General features: G+C 43.3%; 1 protein-coding gene across 3 annotated transcripts in view; it reads left to right on the top strand.

The window, feature by feature from the left end:
• LOC137347745 (syntaxin-binding protein 1) overlaps positions 1–16,051 on the top strand; it is a 106,315-nt gene that overhangs the window by 2,341 nt on the left and 87,923 nt on the right. The window lies entirely within an intron of this gene.

Below are 16,051 nucleotides of genomic sequence, written 5' to 3'. Positions count from 1 at the left end.
AATTACATTTTCCACACTCTATGACTGATTATCAATTGGTCACACTCTCACGTCAGAGACACAAGGCTTGTGCATTCATTCCCACTCTAGGATTTGAAAGGATCATATGTTTTAGTACAGTTCTGAATGATTGCTGCATTGTCAGACGAGAGTTGAACGATCCATTCACCCGTTCCCACGGTACTATTCAAAGTGCACATTCATTGCTCAACCATCCTAATAAAATACATGAACTGGTTACTCATTTCATTGCTATTAGTGGGATCTTGCTGTGTGCAGTTTGGCTGCCTGGACCTACATTATGGAAATTGGAAAGTGCCAAGAGGCATGTTAAGGAGCATGTCTTAGTTTCATTTGACAAACATGCCAGAACTATAATCAAGCCAGATTTTCCTAAGCAGATAGGTTCCATGCAGTTGGAGGGATCCTGAATTATGCAGCTAGTTATGCTGTTACAGAACTGACATGGGGCCTGAGAGAAAGAGAAAAGAAAATCCGTAAAATGAACCTTTGTTTTTTGAGATAAGGTGAAGGCAATGGCTTGCGAAGAGTTTCCACTTATGTGGGCCCCCCATAGACACTCAGTGAATGGCACTCTATAATCAACAAGTACTCTCCTTTGCTCCTTGTTTCTTACAGAGTCAGAAGTAGAATCCATCTTAGAACTGGTTTGCACAAGGACAGAGAGTAGAATTGGATCAAGTAATTCAGTTATCCTGAATATTTGTCAGGCATGAGTTGACGGAAAGTGCAGCCAGTCGTTGTGTGCAGTAGTCATATATTCTACCCATAAGGAAAGCCAGAGCAGAGGAATCCTATCGCGTCAACTGTGTATTTTCATACTGAGATTATATTGTAACTAAAACAAGAAATGCTGGAACCACTCAGCAGGTCTGGCAGCATCTGTGGAAAGAGAAGCAGAGTTAACGTTTCGGGTCAGTGACCCTTCAGTTCCGATGAAGGGTCACTGTGCCGAAACGTTAACTCTGCTTCTCTTTCCACAGATGCTGCCAGACCTGCTGAGTGGTTCCAGCATTTCTTGTTTTTATTTCGGATTTCCAGCATCCGCAGTATTTTGTTTTTATTATATTGTAACTGTTGGCTGATGCTGTTCTCGATTTGTAGTATTTGAGTTATTGTAAATAACATTTCCTGTTATCACAGGGTTCATTGCATGACAGTGGTTTGAAAGAAACTCACAGGAGCCTTCCAATGCGTCAGACTGCATGAGGATTGTCCTGGGCTAGTTGTTATCGCTTTCAGTGCATATTTACTTTAAAAGCTGTGCTATTTTCCTATCACATATGTATAAAGAAAGATTCCTTAGATCTCGATATTTATTGTAGGTGTGCTTCTGAGATACGAGCTTTCAAAAAGCTATTTGTGGGGCAACGTGTTGGCGTGTTGCTGCACTATGCATTGGAAAGTTAGGAAAAGCATTTGTACTCATAATTCACCCATACTAAGTATATATTCTTAGTCACATCACAGGGAGAAATTTTGTAAATAGAGCAGTTGTATGTCTCATCTGTGAGTGAGAGAAAATCAGTGGACATCAATATTGAGCATTGGGCACCTCCTCTGTTACAGATGGCAAGGGGTAGGTTGCCTGCTCACCCGAATGATCACAAAATGATACAGGATGTGAGAAGGCTTCATGAAATGTGAGGAAATAAGTACAAATGGGGAATCCAAACTAGGAATGTTTTACAAAACATGTGCGCTTCTAGAAAGTTGCAGTATTTTTATTTCTTCTATTCCCTGTTGAACATTCCCTATACCGCACACCACTCCAGGCTGCCATTAATGATGCTCTTACAGTTAGCCACTAGGAGGTGTATGTGTTGATCTTTCCTTGCAGTGAAGAAACACCTGGTCCTTCATCAGCACCGTCATCGGAAATTGGGATGTAAGCGTGGGAGGAAAATCCTGGAGCCAGCCCTGCATACCATCAGTCTGATACAGCACAATGTAGTTTCAGCATACAACAGCACTACTTCTAGGAAATGATAAAAAAAAACAAATCATCAAGAGAAAGCTAAATCAGATGAAACAAATGGAAAATAGGAATGAAAATACAATGGAGAAAAGGGAAGAAAGGCATCAAGGACTGAAGCATAAACAACAAACCTGATTCAAAGCACACATCGAATTGTATTTTCCTTTATGTGTAAAGATAATTTTTTTTTTTACTAAACTCTCATTATAAACCAGTTTAACAAAATGATTTTTTAACTAATTTTACCGACCGTACACCTGCCAGATTCTTTGGTAGGCTGCAATACTGTGGAAATTACAGTGCAAGTATTTCAATTTACAGTTTCGATACTTAAAGGACTTGGCCCGGTGAAACATATAACGCTAGTTTCTTGTTTTAGAGGATACTGCAGGTGAAAGGTTACAGCCACATTGTTCCACAGATACTTAGTTTATATCATATTATACAACAATTAAAAAAAAAATTCATTCATTTTTTAACCACCGTACCTATCAAAGAGAAATGCAGACAATACACTAACTAGTGATGCCAATCTTCCAGGATTGGCCTTGAATCTCCAGGAATGAATCTCCTGGGCACTCCCAGGAGAACAATCATAGAGGCATTAAAAAAAATGGTTTTAACATTTTCCTTGAACACTTTAGTTTATTGGATAAATTGAGGTTGTTTTTCAGGAAGGGTGGCTGGAGGTTGGTAATCATGTGATCAAGCCTCCAGGAACATGTCCAACCAAAGTTGGCATCCCTAACTGTAACACCTCTCAGTGTGCCAAATGAGCTAGCTCTCAAGTAGTATCTTGAAAATCCCATCCAGATGGAATCGAGAATAAAACTCACTATCTATTTTGGGCAAAAGCATAATGTCAAACATCAGAGACATCGAAGGTAGATTCCCAACTTGATCATAGAGACAAAAAAAATTTAAAGTTAGTGCTTGGTTGCATCACTATAGGGAAATAAAATGCATGACTGCCTATGAACCGAGATACAAAGACAAATGTACGGTCTTCAGCAGAAGCTAATATTGTTGATCTTCACATTAACTCATTAAGTTATCACCTCATCTGAACAGTGTCTTATTGTTTCAACACATTGGATTTTGCTGAAGACCTGTTCCTTTTTCCCCCAGTTTCTCCTCTCCTGGAGTTGCATCCATCCTATACTTCAGCCAAACAACCATGTGCGTGCTCAAACAATTATGTCACCAGGCTGTTGGACTACATTTTGCTCGAGAAATAATTAGTAATTAGGCTTACATAAAACTTTCAGGGTACAGATATTCGGCCAAACGTTTAGTCTCTTCATCTGTAATGCTGGAGTATCTCTACGCTTGTTAACAATTAAGACATCACAACAGGAATAAATACAGGATGGCACAAAATATTTTGTATATAGATAGCATGATTACCACAATTCCTCTTCTAGTAGACTACCGGAAAGATGAAGAAAAAGCACACATATTGAATAAACACCACTTTAATGATACCTCCTCCCTGTTTAGATTGGCAGAAATTGAAGGTTCCATTTTCGATTGTCAATCAGCAGGCACATTTTATAATATATAGATTGTGATGCAGTACAGCTTGTGTTTGTTTTTTTTGAGGTTGTCCTTGATTTGATATTGAAACTAAAAGGTTTCCAGGTTTTTGGGGAGTCCAACCCAGGTTAGTCAAACAAACTGTCCTGTGACTGGGGAAAAACATTTTTTTTTAACCAAGGACATGTGACTGGGGGGGCTTAGCTTTCAGTTTTGATCAGAAGGCTTTTGGAGAAGGTGGCAGCCAGTTAAAAGGCTGTGTGTGTTCTGTGAATATATGGCATCTTGAGAGTTGAAAAGAACACTGAAGTGGATGGAAAATCAACGGTTTTAAAGAGACAGCCTGAGAGCTGCAGCTTTTTAAAAATTCATTCCATGGGATGTGGACGTCGCTGGCAAAGCCAGCATTTGTTGCCCATCCCTAATTGCTCTTGAGAAGGTAGTGATGAGCTACCTTCTTGAACCATTGCAGTCCATCTGGTGTTGGCACACCCACAGTGCTGTTAGGGAGGGAGTTCCAGGATTTTAATCCAGTGACAGTGAAGAAATGTCGATATAGTTCCAAGTCAGGATGGTGTGTGGCTTGGAGGGGAACTTGCAGATGGTGGTGTTCCCATGCGTCTGCTGCCCTTGTCCTTCTAGGTGGTAGAGGTCGTGGGTTTGGAAGGTGCTATCGAAGGAGGTGTGCTGAGTTGCTGCAGTGCATCTTGTAGATGATACACACTGCTGCCACTGTGTGATGGTGGTGGAGGGAGTGTATGTTTAAGGTGGTGCATGGGGTGCTGATCAAGCGGGTTGCTTTGTCCTGGATGGTGTCAAGCTCAGGCAAATGGAGAGTATTCCATCATACTCCTGACTTGACGGCGGACTGGCTTTGGGGAGTCAACTTGCTGCAGAATTCCCAGCCTCTGACCTGTTCTTTAGCCACAGTATTTATGCGGCTGCTCCAGTTAGTTTCTGGTCAATGGTAACCCCCAAGATGTTGATAGTGGGGGAATTCAGCGATGTAATGCTTTTAACTGTCAAAGGGAGATGGTTAAATTCTCTCTTGTTTTGAGATGGTCATTGCCTGCCACTTATATGATGTGAATGTTACTTATCAGCCCAAGCCTGAATGTTGTCCAGGTCTTGCTGCATATGAACATGGACTGCTTCAGTATCTGAGGAGTTGCGAATATTAAAGAACATTGTACAATCATCAGCAAACATCCCGACTTCTTACCTTATGATGGAGGAAAGGTCATTGATGAAGCAGCTGAAGATGGTTGGGCCTAGGACATTATCCTAAGGAACTCCGACAGTGATGTCCTGGGGCTGAGATGATTAGTCTCCAACAACCACAATCATCTTCCTTTATGCCCAGCATGACTCCAACCAGTGGAGAGTTTTTTCCCTGATTCCCATTGACTTCAGTTTGTCTAGGGCTACTTGATATCACACTTGTGCTTCCAGAGAGGCTGCTTGAAATTGAAGCAGCCAGCTGAAGCAGCTGTTTTGACTGCAGGCAGAAAAGCCTGGACCGAGAACTGACCATTGGTGAATGACTTAAGGCAGTTGTCTTCAGCAACTGAAAAGTTATCAGCGATAACACACCATCAGGACAGTAGTGGGCAAAACTGAGGTTGTTCAAGCGGTGACAAAACCGAACAGTTAAAGGGAAGATTGCATCGCTCGCTATCGATGGGACCTCATTACTTCCCTATATGCATCCTGGAGGACAGAACTTGAAAAACTAACTGAGGATGATTCTGATTTTGTTCTACTGTGAGACTCTGCAACGCCATCTTGCTAATAAGCCTATTCTGTGGATCCGTAAGGATCTGCTAATTAACGTATAACCTTTAAGAGATATATATAATATACTAATCATGATTCAACTGTTAGTTAATATTTAATTTATGCTGGTTTTGGTTTGAGTGTTAAAGTAAAATTTATAAAAGTGAAATCTTGTCCATTTGGTTTTTGGTTAACAAAATTAGGGTCAGTCAGTGAATTGGTTTCTTTTGGATCGTTGGTGGTCTCCACAGAAATACCTTTGTCACAATAACCCCATGGTTGTGAACTGCTTTTGCACCTGCCATGACAACTTTAAAACCTAGACTTGATACACACATTGATAGTGCCAGCTTGCAAGGGGACATAAGGTTACTGTGTACTTTTGTGCCACCATTTAATTTCAACAATGAGAATTCATGAGATTCTTAATTATGAAATGAACTAGAATCAAACCACTTGGTCCATTTGGAATTGAAATTCTGTTTCATCTCCAATGGTGCACACCATTTCCCTGACAAATTTACATTTGTTGAGAAAGAGTTTGATGGTTAATTTGAAATAAAGGCACACCCCATTTACACTCTGCGTTAAGTTATGCTGTTAGTTAGTTTAACAATAGTTAATAATGTACTAGTCTGAAGTTCCTTTCTGCTGTTTTAGCTAAAATAGTGGAGAAGGGTTTCAAACAAATGTATTATGCAATTGCACGTGAGTAGCCCACAGTGTAAATCTCAGAAGCTATCTGTTCCCCAAGTATGTGTGGTTGTATTAGCACATATACAGTACAGATCCGTGCACTGGGTTTTGCGCACAAGCTCAATGACTGCTGCAAAAAGGTGGTCTTGTGCCCAAGAGTGAAAACATTGGCCCAGAAATTGCTGGAGTGGTGCATCTTGTAGGGAGAGCTGGGAATTGGATTTTTCCCCTCATCCTTCAGGTTGTATTATTGTTGCACTGCAAATTGCTGGAACTATGAATTGGTAACAGTGAGGTCATCTGGGACCTCCTGAACATCAGGTCCACTTATGTAATCTCCTTTAGCAATGAAATTTAAGGATTGCGAAAGAAACACAGCAAAATATGATGAATTGGAGAAAAATTAGATACAGAAAGAGAAGTAAAGAGAGGGAATAAAAGATTGGATTGAGAGAGAAAAAAAAGTAAAAAGTTGTAAAGTTAAAAAAATCTCTAGGAACAATTTGCTACCTGTAGGAGTGAGACTCTATGACTTGAATTCTTCCCTTTCTGGGCCTCCAAGGTTGAGTGACATGTCAGGGCCATGAATCAAATCATTAACAAGTTGCTTATGACATGAAAAAAACATACCTAAATTACTGTGGCAAGATTCATTCATATTTACCACACAATTCTAGCAATTTCCTATCATCCATGAGAAGGTGGATGGCAAGCTTCCAATTTTACAAGGATAATATTTGAGTGGCACAAATCTTCCAACAATTAGTGACACAAAAAAGAAAGACTTGTGTTTATATAGCACCTTTCAGGATTTCAGGACATTCCAAAGTGCTTTATGGCCAATTAAGTACTTTTTGATGTGTAGTCACTGTTGTAATGTAGGAAATCATAATTTGCGATTTATGGGGCTGAATTGTCATTTTGGGTTGGGAAACAAGAGCGGGGACTTTTTCCACATCCTGAACCTGCGCCCAGGGGGAAACAGTCACATGTTGGAATTTTGACCAGAATGCTCCTTGAACTGGAAAGGAGACAGATTCCCCATCCAATTAAGCGTGGTACGTGGTCTCTCAAAGCTGGAGGGCCAATCAGAGGACTTCTAGCTTCAGAGGAGCAGCCGGCTACAATAAATGGTAAGTAACTGAGAGGCCAGATAAACATGCAGGTGTCCTCTCGGCAACTTTTGAAAAAATTTAATTTAAAAATAGAGAACGAAGCCAGGCCACCACTGTTGGGGAGGGGAATCCCTTTCTGTGGCAGCTTTTGGCTGCACCCACGCCAGGCAGGCAGGGAGGGCCTGTAGGCCTGCCAGGGTGTGCTGGCACTCTGGCCTGCGATGGGGTGCCCACCTCCAGGCAGTTGAACTGCACCCCCTGCTGTGCCAGGAAATTGGAAACGGGATAATACCAGTCGGTCTCCATTACTAACCCTTAACAAGGCTCTTAACGAGCCTAATTGCCTGCCTTATAGAGGCAGGGAGCCCTGCTCCTGCCTCAGCCAAAATGGCTGATGCTAGGAATGGGTCAGGAAACCAGCAGGCTGGCCCATGCCGGTATTTCTGAGCCCTGTCCACTCCGATCCCGACCTCAACGGGGCCTGACAATCGAGCCCATGTGTATCTCTTTGCCATTAATATTAAGCACTAATAATTGACAGAGTACCGTGAAATCATCATTTTTCTAGTAATTTTTGGGACATTATTGTATAAAAAGGACCAAACACTAAATAGTCTGGATATGCAGGGGAGACTTTTGTCCTCAGTGAGAAGCAGAGATACCTTTGCTGATACATCATCTTGTTGATGAACTGCACTATGGTGATAAATTCAACAGTGAACATTTATCTGAAATGACTGGCAGAAAAATTACATTGGAATTACTTTGAAAGAGACTGAGGTGGATCTGTTTGTTGACGATCTCTAAGTTATATAACTTAATCTGTTAGCTGCAGGAGATGTCCTGCCGTAGCTTAAGAACAAGGATCAGAAAATTAATATTTCTATTTCTAAAGTTGAAGGAGATGGGGAAGACTGATGCAAAAAGCTGATTAAAATCCAATAATATGCAAAGAGCAGCACAGACTGTTAACTTCTCAGCAGTTTAGCCAAAGGAAGGACATTAACCCAGGCTAAACTCATTTGGCTGGGGAAGAGGCATCAGCATGAAGCATTAAAGTGGAAAATCAAGGGGAGCAATGGACACTTAATGTTCTTGGCTACAATATATTCAGGAAAGGAAGGGAAGGAAAAAAGGGAGAACGTTGGCAGTATTGATCAAAGGTACTATCACAGCACTGGAAAGGGATGATTAACATGGGGTTTCAAAGAGAGACTCTATTTGGTTAGGAACAATAGAGGAGCTATTACACTGCTGGCTGGATACTACAGGTCACAAATAGTGGGAAAGAGATAGAGGAGCAAATTTGCAGACAATTTTCAAAAAGATGCAAGAAATATGGAGTAGTGATAATGGGAGACTTCAATTATCCTGACATAAACTGGGATAGTAATAGTGTAAAGGGCAAAAAAGGGGAGGAATTCGTGAACTGTGTCGAAGAGAACTTTTTTTGATCAATAGGTATTCAGCCCAACAAGAAGAGAAGTGGTGCTGGACCTGGTTCTGGGGAATGAAGTAAGGCAGTTTCAATGGGGACCATTTGGGAAATGGTGATTACAATATCGTTAGATTTAGAGCAGCTATGGAAAAGGACAAGGAACAAACAATGGTTAAGGTCTGGAATGCGCTGCCTGAGAACGGATGGAGGCTGGTTCAATTGAAGCATTCAAAAGGGAATTAGACAGTTATATGAAAAGGAAGAGTGTGCAGGGTTATGGGGAGAAGGGTCAGTAACCAGAGGACACAGGTTTATGATTATCGGCAAAAAAACCAGAGGTAGCTTGAGGAAAAGATATTTTACACAGTGTGTTATTATGATCTTGGATGCACTGTCTGGAAGGATTGTGGAAGCAGATTCAGTAATAACATTCAAAAGCAAATTTGATAAATACTAGAGGAGAAAGATTTGCTGTGCAATAGAAAGAACATGGGAGTGGGATTAATTGGATAGCTCTTTCAAAGAGCTGACAGAGACATGATGGGTTGAATGGCCTCCTTATGTACTATCTCATTCTATGTTTAGTAAAATATGGGAGCCCTGTTAAAAACAGGGGTTGACAACATGTCCGTGGTAAAAAATTTTTGAAGTCTGTGATAATTTTAAATGTCTAGTGTTTTAAAACACTAGATTAAAGGCTTAAAACAAGACATTTATCATTATCAGGAGCGACAGAAATTACAAAGGATCGGGGCATCAGGCTAGTTCCTACAGCCCGCCAAAGTTTTGTATCCAGCCCGCCAATCAAAAGGGCAAATGATTTGCCTACGCGCGGACCTCCATGGAATAAGAGAGCGGGGAGGCGGGTCTCACTGGGAATACGGCTGCTGTCAATCAGGAGGTACCAACCAATGGGAGCGGAGCAGGGGTGCTGCTCACAGAGCATGGGGGAGGCTGGACTAGCTGGGAAGATTGGAGCCATCAATTAGGGGGCGCTGACCAAAAGACCAATGGGAGCGGGGCAGGGGCGGTGCTGGCAGCATGCGGGGGAGGTGAAGGCCTGCTATCCAACCTTAACCCGACGGGACCCGATGACATGGTTTGGGTCGGGTCAGGTTGCACTTCCAGGTCTGGCATTTGGGCTCGGGTCGGACACGCTCTATCACAGGTAAGTGGCTCCACTGTTAATTTAATTTTTGGACTAGAAAGGTGGTTTTGTTACAGTTATTTTAAGCTTGTGCAGATCAGCAACAAAGTGAAAAACAAAAGGTAAGTTAACTGACGGTTGGGTCGGGCTCGGGTTGGATCAGGCGTGGGAAAAAATGGAAGGACTCGGGCCGGGTCGGGCTCGGGTCGGATGTGGTTCTGTTGGGCTTAGGTTGGGTTTTGTTTTTGCAGACCCGAGCAGGCCTTTAGGGGGAGGTGGGACTTGCTGGGAAGACTGGAGCCATCAATCCAGTGCTCACTGCTCGTGTCTGACCTGTGGAATCAGCCCTGGAGAGTTTTGGTGTGAGTAGAACATGTATGATAGCGTGCAAGAAAGCAATGATAGAACTGGAGAGGTAAGACTTCTTTGAACCAAAGCAAGCTGTTTTTGTTACAGGTAGACAATTCACAGTCTCTGCTCTCCAAAGGCCCTGGTTTCTCTCAGAGTGCTGGGACAGCGCCGAGTAGCAATGTGTTTCAGCTCCTGTTGCATTGTCGGGGGGATTCGGAGAGGGGAAAGAGTTGGGGGTGGGGGGTTAGTGGTGGAAGGGGGAGAGGGAGAGAGTGGAGAAAGGGGGAAGAGAGGGGTGCAGGGGGGCGAGGGAGGGTTGCAAGGCGGAGAAGGAGGGGGCAGGGTGTAAAAAGGGAGGAGTGGGAGGGGGCAGAAGGAGGGAGAGAAGGGGCAGAGGGACAGGGGAGGGACACAGAGGGGAGAGTGGGAGAAGAGAGAGGGGGATACAGAGGGGAGAGAGGATCGTGAGAGAGGGGGACCCAGGAGAGAGGAGTGAGAGAGAGGGGGAGAGGGATGGATACAGAGAGGAGAGAGGGAGGGGGGAGAGGGATGGAGAGAGAGGGGAGAGAATGTGATCAAGATCACTCCTGACAGATGGGCATCTATATGAAGTCTCTGCTTTGCTACATCAAGGGTGTGGGCAGACATTGACTACTTGTGGAAACAAAAACAATGCCAGGTATCTCACTAACTAGGGAGAAATGTGTTTTAAATCGGACTGTGTTTTGATGGCAGTCGGTTGGCTATACACTTTATATACAGATTAATTGCATCCATGTCTGTGGCTGAGTCAGTAATTTTGTCAAATGTCTGTGGTGCAACATGTTGGTGCCTATCCCTGGTTAAAACGGTGGCAGAGTTTTTCTAAGCGGAATTTACCGAGGAGGAGGAAGAGGTTAGGTTGGAAAGCATCAGTCTTGTGGAAAGTTCCGGTAAGTTTTGAGTCTGTGGGCACTAGATATTAAATTATCACTATTTATACTTACAGAATTTTAGACTTTGCCTGACGTGGTTGTTAACTATCACTCATTATGTAAAATACAGCCCGCCTTTACATTTTGGCAACAAAGCATAATTTAATGAAAGCTCAATTGGCATACAAACATATGAAGATTCATCGATTAACGCACAGATCATTTGTGGCATCTCCTCTCAAAATCCAAAATTTTTAGTATTTAGTGACAGCAGCATGAGCACCACCAGCGTTGTTGACAAAAGTGGCAGTAACAGAGCAACAAGAGGGATTGGCATTAGTTCAGTGCAACATACGGTTCATTTTAATCAAATACATGCAGCAAAGGCATTCTTAGTCACCTCGGTCAGGGGTCCATTCTTTGTTTCAACAAGGTTTCTTGAGGTCGAGAACTCACAGCCCATAGGGAGAGCTATTATCTATGAACTACATTGGATAGCAGACCAGAAAAGTAATATTTATTCTGCTCTCATTCTGCAGCACTTGTACATAAATGCTGAGAATACTGAAAGTACACTTTGTTCTGCATATCAGTGTACCTCTCTTGAAACAACTTGTTGGGATTTTGCTTGCTGGCCTCTTATTAAACTTTTAATGATTCTACAACAATAACAACTTGCATTTAAATAGCACCTTTAATGCAGTAAAATGTCTCTAGGTGCTTTACAAGCGTTATCAAACAAAATTTGACACCAAGCCACATGAAGAGATATTAGGCCAGATGACCAGAAATTGTGTGTATGTGTGTGTGTGTAAATTATAATTCTAGTTGCTGAGAATAGAGCATTGCCTGAAGTTCCAATGAGGTTGGGGTGCCCCATGATTTTTATATAAATACCATACAGTCGTTCAATTAAAGTTACTCAGCTCTCAATTCAACATCCTGTAACGTTGAGTCCTTGCCAAGAGCGTAGTAAACAGGACCTGGTAGAAGTACTTATTGGAGGAAAATGTTACCATGTTATTCTTGTAAATATTGTTCCACATAAAGTTGTTTTTCCTCATCCACACTTCGACTGATTTATTTTTTACTTTTTGTGTACAGTATGTTGTATTATTGTAGTACCTTGCATTCTTGCTAACGATAATAGGTTGCAAGCTGTTAGGTAGTGATCACTAATTTCTGTTTGCCTGAGAGTGCATATAGCTGTTGGGTGTCTTCCTAATGTAGTCTGGTACCAAAATATTGTGGGGAAACACTTTGTAAGTAGTACACTTTATGTACAACTCAAGCAACACTTGAGCATATGGTTAAATTGAAGCTGAAATTACTGCTGTGCAAAGAGTTTTCAATTAAAGGCGCACAGCCTTAATGAAAAATACATTTTGAGTATCTAAATGCTCCCTCCACCCAACCCCACCAATCATCTCAACATTTCTTCTTTCCGTTTGTGAAAGCACGGACCATTGCTGAGATATGGTTCCATATACATCAGCTGCCCTTTGGCGGCTCACTCAGTGGTCATTCTTCGGATGTGAGCCGAGACGCACTATGGAACCAGGGAGGGCATGTGTTGTGTCAGCATATCACAAAGACTTGATAGATCTTTACAGGGATGTTCTGATTGGAATGGCACGCCAACGGATCAATGTAAGCCTACCTTCAATATCCTGACTGTCTGATCGATAACAATGTGAGTTGATTGATGTAGTTATTTGTAGTCTTGGTCTGCAGGATTTTATATCAGTCTTGTCTTGAAGCCATTGTCGCAATCATCCAAAAGACAAACTCTTACTGACATCACGTGCTCAGCAAAAGGAGGAGTGAGGTCAGATAAAGAAACTCAGTGGATTGGATAATATGAAAAAAAGTCAAGGAAAATATTTCCAAAGTCCCAACTACCTAGATATTCACTGAGTGAAAATATTTTCAATTTAAATAAGGAGTAGAACTGATGGAAGGTGTAGGGATTTTTGCACATTCGAAGGGCAGAATTTATTGAGGCCATTTGGGGCTGGAATGGAGGATTGGGGGGGGGGAACCAGAGAATAATGACAGATGTGCCCGCTCAGAAATCCAACGTCGAGATGTCGGTTCCAGATTTAGTCAGCGGCGGGAAAGGGCCATGGTGGCGCCACCGCCCCAACGTAGTGGGACTGCCATTTGAATTGCTGAACAGGTCGTTGTAATACATTAGCATGCAATTGATCGGGATTCAGTGAGGGGTTTGGAATTAAGTGAACGGCAGGAAGCCCTCACATACTTTTGGATCACACGCCATTGAAAGGTGGTGGCACAAGGCGAGGCCTCAATGCTGCAACAGGAAGTCAACCACGATAAGCACTGGATAGGGAAAGAGGGGAGCAGAGACCATTGTTGGCCTGCAGTGCTGTGTGCTCTGCAGGGGGTGAGCTTGATATCAGGTGGCAGTACCAGATGGGCTTGGTCTCTGGTGAGAGGGTTGGGTGGCCAGACTACTGTGCTGTGCTGGCTCTCAGCAACGGTGGGCACTGAATGCCATTAGTGTGTAAGCCAAGGGGTGCAGCAAAGGCAAAGATGCCAAGGCAACTTCGCTTCTGCAAGGACAGTACTCTGTAGGCCTACTGATCAGCTGGCATGGGCCTCATACACCCTGTCTTTATGGACCCCTGTGGCATGATGCAGCACCTCCGATGGAGGGAGGGCCTGGAGGCAGCTGCGCCTGCCCGTGAAGCTCCATGACAAGAGCAGCAGCAGCCAGCCATGCCAAGAAGGGCCCACCTGCGCCAGAGAGTGTACTGGACTCTGACAGCCAGAGTTTGACGGCTCTCCCCCTTCAGCTGGAGCCTCCTGCGGACGATGACCTGAATGGGAGAACACAAACATGCAGTTAGGCTGTGCAGATCTTGTCATGCCAACCATGCGTGATGTGGATCTCCAGAAGTGTGGTGGATGTCAAATGAAGACAATCCTCACTCTCTTGTATAGAGACTCCAGTTTCAGCATTCGCTCTTGAGCAGCTGCCCTGGGCTCCTGCTCGCTCCAGTGCCTCCTCCTCATTAGTGGAAAGAGGCTGGATATCGGCCATTCCTCTGCCAGTTTGCGAGGTCTCCCTGGTGTTATGGGCCCGTTTTGTCCTGCGTTGGGTGACCTCGCAGCTGTTGACCTCTGCTGTGATCTCCATCCAGGCTCGCTTGGACTGGTGGGTGGACCTCTTCTTGCCATCCCTTGGAAAGAAGACCTCCTACCTTTCCCTTGAAGCCTGGAGGAGAATTTCCAGGGAGTCATTGCTGAACCATGGGGCCACTCAGTGTATTCTGCCTGACATGTTCCCTCTTGTCATCCAGAGAGCTGCTGGCCTTTTGAGACCACGGGCAGCAGCAGAGAGATTCCAGGCAGGGTGTGGGGGGAGAGGGGGGAGGGGGATCAACAGTGAAGTCAGTCAGTGAAGCAGCAGTTTAAGCGGGGCTGGCAATACATTAAATATGGTGCCAGCACCTGCGTTCATCCCTGCTGACAATTCCATCAGCGTCTTGCCACCTGTCCCTATCCTCCAATGGGACAGGCCCTGTGCCTCCTGCATTCAAATGGGCTGGCCTGCATGTGATCGCAGTTGGCCAGCCGCACACATGACAAGCGGTGATGGCAGTCACTTCTAGGTCCACTGTCGGGACGCATTACAGGCTCACTAAATTCAGCCCTTGCAGTCAATAATACCCACAGTCTTTGGGCACCCAACAGTGATATTAAACAATGCCAGTGTTTGGAATTGGTTCTGGGAAGAGATATTGGCTGCTGGCAATTTTAAAATTCACATCCTTGTTTTCAAACCCCTCCATGGCTTCATCCCTCCCTATCTTTGTAACCTCCTTCAGCCCCACAGCCCTGTGAGATTCCTCCAACTCTGGCCTCTTGTGCATCCCCTATTTTAATCACTCCATCTTTGGTGGACATGCGTTCAGCTACCTAGGCTGTGAGATCTGGAAGTCTCTTCCTAAGTCTCTCTGCCCGTCCACCTCTCTCTCCTCTTTTAAGATGTTCCTTAAAACCTATCTCTTTGACCAAGCTTTTGGTCATCTGTCCTAATATCTACCTAAGTGGCTTGATGTCAAATGCTGTTTGATAAACTCCTGTGATGCACCTTGGGCTGTTTTACTGTATAAGTGCAAGTTCTTGCTGTTGTCCTGACAGCAATACAGTTGCACCTTGTTATTTGTGCACAGTCATGATAAACTGGCTCCTGGAAGGGGCAAATAATATATAACTAAATAGTAATAGTTTTAATGACTGAAACCAGTGGACCAAGTTATTAAGTATTAATGGCTACTTACAAAGTTAGCTTGTCATTTATAATTGCAGTGACAGAATACATTTCCAGGCTATACCGTAAATCATTTACAACCTGTCTGCTGAGCATAAAGAGTTAGAGGCAATGTCGGTCTATTACAGCTAGGTAATATGGGACCAGTAAATATTCTTTTGAGTATATTACCAGCCTGGGTTTGTCAAGTACTGCAACTATCGATGTCCCTGCAGCCCATGGCTCATTCCACTTGTCCAATTGAGATCTGTTTCTGTGAGCAGTTTTATTGTGCTGAAATGTTTTTGGCACCACTTTCAAGATGATTTAAAAACTGGCATTAATGCTGTAATTATTTCTAGGAAGTAACAGGGTGGTACACTTGCAGGGATATTTGTCCTAAAGGTCTCATCTTGTTGTATTCATCTGTGAAATACATTTTATATGTAACTTTTTAAAATAAAATACATTTGTAAGCTAAAAGAATAATTATTTGGAATGAGCCCCTCTCCCTGAAATTGATTGCTGCTTCTTCCACCTTTCTAATACTTGGCTACAGAAGCACGGTGGTGTTATGTTATTGCCTTCTTTAGCAATAAGGTACCAAACGATCTTGAATTGAAAGGTAATCGAGGAGTGGGTTCTTTATTATTAAGTAACAGACAGCTCTATAATACAGATGTGACTACAGAACTCCAACTGAGCTATCATGTGTTGGTTGATGTCACTACCTGTGACAATGTCTAAAGTACTCAGACCGTTAAAGTGGTATCACAACAGGTGGCCTGATGTGAATTACA

The sequence above is a fragment of the Heterodontus francisci genome, chromosome 32 (assembly GCF_036365525.1).
Source record: "Heterodontus francisci isolate sHetFra1 chromosome 32, sHetFra1.hap1, whole genome shotgun sequence".
NCBI lineage: Eukaryota > Metazoa > Chordata > Chondrichthyes > Heterodontiformes > Heterodontidae > Heterodontus > Heterodontus francisci.
This window is presented reverse-complemented; position numbering and strand designations above follow the sequence as displayed.